The 5,652-nt window shown below is 39.8% G+C and overlaps 1 non-coding gene across 1 annotated transcript; it reads right to left on the bottom strand.

The window, feature by feature from the left end:
• Positions 1–2,190: 2,190 nt before the first annotated feature.
• On the bottom strand, positions 2,191–2,263 carry TRNAR-CCG (transfer RNA arginine (anticodon CCG)). The gene has a single exon. It is a non-coding gene; the product is annotated as a tRNA-Arg (tRNA).
• Positions 2,264–5,652: the final 3,389 nt, after the last annotated feature.

Raw genomic sequence — 5,652 nt, forward strand, 5'->3', positions numbered from 1 at the left:
CATCTCTTCTTAATCTTCTTGATTTCTTCTTTGTATTTGCAAGAGCTACTGGGTTTGACGTCTCAAGTGATTTTAAGACTAGCATGGATGGCCATTTAACAGAAACACTGTAACAAGGATTCACGTATTGGCTGGAAGGTTTTAGTAACTGATCTCTAAGGTATTTTCAATTCTGAGAAATCGTGATTTTATGAAACTACCACTGTTACTGAAAGGTATGCATGGGGGGGTCTGGCTGCTCACCGCTCAAAAGTCAGTAAGCAGGCCAGGTTGGTGGAAAGGAAAGCTTGTTTTATTTCAGATGCCAGCAACTGGTGGGGAGGGTGGAGGACATCTGTCCAATGGCCAACTTCCCCCCTCCCAACCCCCTGAAAAGTAGAGGGTGAGAGCTTTTATAGACCGAGTTGCAGGGGGTAGGTTAAATGCAGAAACAGCACAGTCATCTCTAACAGTCATCTTCAACTGGTCATCAGTGGTCTGACCAGCATCATTTTGGTTGTTTCGGGTACAGTTAATCTTCAGTTCCAGGGTGCTTTTGTTCCCATTTCTTTGTGGTCAGTTCTTGGAATTGTGGTAGCTCATGTCCTGGACACAGTCTGGTCATCAGGTAGTTAACTTTTCCACCTGGAGTTTTAGTATTGATAAGACAGCTCACAGGATATGGCTCAGAATATTATCTATAGCCCTTGAGAAAGAACTAAAGGTCCTTCCTTGGCTGTGTTTAATGACCACATTATTATTTAGTCTCCTTAGACTGTTTTCCTTTGTTTCAGCATTTCTCACTTTTCTGATTAAACTTATTCTTTGACTAAAGTTTTCCACCGGAAAAGGCAAGCAGAGAACATGATCGGCGGCAGAGGGCAGGGTGTGGGGGGCATCAAGGACCACACGGTCCTGCTCCATTTCACCATAAGCCCTAGGGCTGGGAGGAGAGGAGGAGGAGGTGGGGTTACCAGAAACTAGTTGCCCAGAGAATTAACCCTGAGTAGTTGGTCTTCAGACCTCTGAGAAGGGCCTGCATACTTCAGGGTCTCAGAGAAAATTTCCCCGCAGAGCCAGAGCCCAGCTTTCTGAGGAAGAGGCTCCTCAGCCCTTCCTGGTCCCTTTGATGGGGCAGCACAAATCTAGTTGGGATTCCAACAGGGGTTTACTTTATCTAAGAAATTCAAGCTTGGTTTAACATTTGAAAATAAATCACATTTACTTGCCACATTAGCAAACTAAAGGGGAAAAATCACTGGAAAAGCTCAATAGATTGTTAAAAAAAAAAAAACTTGGCAAAATCTAACACTTTTGATGGTAAAAGCCATGAACAAACTAGCAGCAGATAGGGAAATTCCCCAACTGGATAAAGGACATCTGTAGAAAACCTTAGGCTAACATCAAAGTCAATGTCAAAACAGTGAATGCTTTTACACTCAGAACAAAAAAAAAGTAAGAATGTCTGTTCTTATCATTTCTATTCAACATTGTATTGGAAACCTAGCATGTGCAGTAGGCAATAAAAAGAAATAAAGATCTTATAGATTAGAAAGGAAGTAGTAAAACTATTTTAATTCACAGACACATGGTTGTGTGCATAGAAAATTCTAATAATCTACAATAGAGCCATTGGAACTAACAAGGAACTCAAAAAACAATGTCAGTATATAAAACAATTGTAATTCTATGTACTAGTAACAATTAGCAAATGACATTTAAAAATATCATTTACTAAAATGTCGGCAAATATTGAATACTTAGGGATAAATTTAACAAAATGTCTACAAGACCTGTACAGTGAAAACTAAAATACATTGCTGAGACACTGAATTGGAAAGAAAACATATATCCATACATGAGAAGATTCATTATTATTAAAATGCCCATTCTTCTGAAATTGATACATCAATTTAACATAAGTCCATTTAAAATTCTAGCAGATTTTGGAGAAATTGATAAACTGACACTAAAATTTATACAGAAATCTAAGAACCTAAATTAGCCAAAACAATTTTGAAATAGAGGAACAAAGTTGGACCTGAAGTCTTACTATATACAAAGCTACAGTAATTAAGTGTGTGTGTGAAGTTGCTCAGTCATGTCCGACTCTTTGTGACCCCGTGGACAGTAGCCTACCAGGCTTCTCCATCCATAGGATTCTCCAGGCAAGAATACTGGAGTGGGTTACCATTTCCTTCTCCAGGGGATCTTCCCGACCCAGGGATCGAACCTGGGTCTCCCGCATCGGAGGCAGACACTTTAACCTCTGAGCCACCAGGAAAGCCCTGTAACAGTAATTAAGAGGGTGCAGTATTGATGTAAGACATACAGAGTAATTGGACAATAGTGAGTCCCAAAGCCTACTCACATAAATATGGTCAATAAATTATTGCGATGGTCTGTAACTGAATCTCCAAAATCTGTGAGATATTTGCCCAAGAAAAATAAAAACATATATTCACACAAAGACTTATACACAACTGCTCATAGTTGCTTTATTCATAGAAGTTCAAAACCTCGTGTAAATCAACAGGTGAATGAATAAACAAATTGTGGTTATACATGCCATAGAATACAATTTAGCAATAAAAAGAAACCATTGCTATATAAAATAACATGGATGAATCTCAAAAATATTATGCTAAATGAAGGAAACTAGATACAAGTAAGTATATATTGTCTGATTCTCGGTTCAGTTCAGTTCAGTCGCTCAGTCGTGTCCGACTCTTTGCAACCCCATGAATCACAGCACTCCAGGCCTCCCTGTCCATCACCAACTCCCGGAGTTCACTCAGACTCACGTCCATCGAGTCAGTGATGCCATCCAGCCATCTCATCCTCTGTCATCCCCTTCTCCTCCTGCCCCCAATCCCTCCCAGCATCAGAGTCTTTCCCAATGAGTCAACTCTTCGAATGAGGTGGCCAAAGTACTGGAGTTTCAGCTTTAGCATCATTCCTTCCAAAGAAATCCCAGGGCTGATCTCCTTTAGAATGGACTGGTTGGATCTCCTTGCAGTCCAAGGGACTCTCAAGAGTCTTCTCCAACACCACAGTTCAAAAGCATCAATTCTTCGGCACTCAGCCTTCTTCACAGTCCAACTCTCACATCCATACATGACCACTGGAAAAACCATAGCCTTGACTAGACGAACCTTTGTTGGCAAAGTAATGTCTCTGCTTTTGAATATGCTATCTAGGTTGGACATAACTTTCCTTCCAAGGAGTAAGAGTCTTTTCATTTCATGGCTGCAGTCACCATCTGCAGTGATTTTGGAGCCCAGAAAAATAAAGTCTGACACTGTTTCCACTGTTTCCCCATCTATTTCCCATGAAGTGATGGGACCGGATGCCATGATCTTCGTTTTCTGAATGTTGAGCTTTAAGCTAACTTTTTCACTCTCCACTTTCATCAAGAGGCTTTTTAGTTCCTCTTCACTTTCTGCCATAACGGTGGTGTCATCTGCATATCTGAGGTTACTGATATTTCTCCCGGCAATCTTGATTCCAGCTTGTGTTTCTTCCAGTCCAGCATTTCTCATGATGTACTCTGCATAGAAGTTAAATAATCAGGGTGACAACATACAGCCTTGATGAATTCCTTTTCCTATTTGGAACCAGTCTATTGTTCCATGTCCAGTTCTAACTGTTGCTTCCTGACCTGTATACAAATTTCTCAAGAGGCAGGTCAGGTGGTCTGGTATGCCCATCTCTTTCAGAATTTCCCACAGTTGATTGTGATCCCCACAGTCAAAGGCTTTGGCATAGTCAATAAAGCAGAAATAGATGTTTTTCTGGAACTCTCTTACTTTTTCCATGATCCAGCGGATGTTGGCAATTTGATCTCTGGTTCCTCTGCCTTTTCTAAAACCAGCTTGAACATCAGGAAGTTCACAGTTCACATATTGCTGAAGCCTGGCTTAGAGAATTTTGAGCATTACTTCCCTAGCATGTAAGATGAGTGCAATTGTGCGGTAGTTTGAGCATTCTTTGGCATTGCCTTTCTTTGGGATCGGAATGAAAACTGACCTTTTCCAGTCCTGTGGCCACTGCTGAGTTTCCAAATTTGCTGGCATATTGAGTGCAGCACTTTTACAGCACTCTATTTGTATGCAATTCTAGAATAGGCAAAGTTTATTGTAACAGAAAGCAGGTCAGATTTTGTCTGTAGTTGGGGAGTGGGGATTGGTCACAAAGGGGCATGAAAGAAATTTTGGGGTTACAGGAAATATTTTATATTTTAATTGTGGTACATTTACATGGGTATATACATTTGTCAAAAATGCATTGAACCACACATTTAAAAGAAGATGAATTTTATCTTATGTAAATTATCCTTCAAGGATGTTAGAAATAAAAAGAATTAAAAAGAGTGGTAAATTGAATGGGTGCAAGATAAACTTATTTGATTAGTTTGTTAGGGCTCCATGACAAACTACCTATGATCAGGTGCTTAAACAACAGAAATTTATTTTCACGTGATTCTGGAGGCTAAAAGTCCAAGATCAAAGTGTCAGCATGGTTGGTTTGTCCTGGAGCCTTTCTCCTAGACTTGTAGATGATGTTCTGTTTGTTTTTATGTCATCTTCCTTCTGTGTGTGTCTGTGTCCTAATCTTTTCTTCTCATAAAGATACTAAATCATATTAGATTAGAATCCCCCTTAATAATCTCAGTTAACTTAGTCACCTCTTTAAAGGCCCTATTTCCAAATGCAGTCACATACTGCATTTGGACTGGGATTTAGGACTTAAAAATATGAATTTTGAGGTGATGTCACTTTTCTTTCATTCAGCCTATCATAATTATAGAGCCAAACATATTTTTTAGTGTGAAAAATTTATGGTGACTTAATATTGGTGAGGCTGAATTCAGACGCTGTCAAAAAAAGATTGATCAAATCTTCATGTCCACTTTGTGGGTCCTGTGTATGTCAGTTGCTCAGTCATGTCTGACTCTTTGTGACCCCATGGTCTGTAGCCTGCCAGGCTCCTCTATCCATAGAATTCCCCAGGCAAGAATACTGGAGTGGGTTGCCATTTCCTTCTCCAGGGGATCTTTCTGACCCAGGGATTGAATCCAGGTCTCCTGCATTGCAAGCAGACTGTTTACCACTTGAGCCACCATGGAAGCCTAATGGCTTGTGGATCCTAGCTCAATTTTAAAAAGAAACAGGAAAAAAAAAAAGTAGGAAGGCTGGCATAGGGGGATAAAAGGGTGGGAACATAGTTGCTTGAATGGTAACTTTCAAACAAAATGATTAAGTTATGGAAAAATTTGAGAGTTTAAGATCAGGCTTCCCACTATTATCGTATTGTAAGGGAAGCTTTGGAGGGTCCCCTTGCTGAGATATCAATTTCCCAAGTGTTTATGGCTGATTCTACTGAAGTTATACCCCCTGGAAACTGTTTTTGTTTTTATTTCTGTTGTCAGAAGGAGCCAAAAAAGGCTATACCTGTGTTTCATAGCATAAATAGAGCTCTTCAAAAAGGTGGTTCTTGTTCAAAAAAAAATAATATGAAGATTAAAAATCATTTCAGATGTCAAATGGGAAACACGATGATTTGATTTTCTGTGACCACATTCCCAGGAGGGAGGAGGGATAGCATCTGAGGAAAAAAGCTGGGGCGAATAGGGGTTGACAGAATACAGGAAATCTCTCTTTTATTGATAGG

Source organism: Bos mutus, chromosome 15, assembly GCF_027580195.1.
Source record: "Bos mutus isolate GX-2022 chromosome 15, NWIPB_WYAK_1.1, whole genome shotgun sequence".
In the NCBI taxonomy this organism is placed as follows: Eukaryota; Metazoa; Chordata; class Mammalia; order Artiodactyla; family Bovidae; genus Bos; species Bos mutus.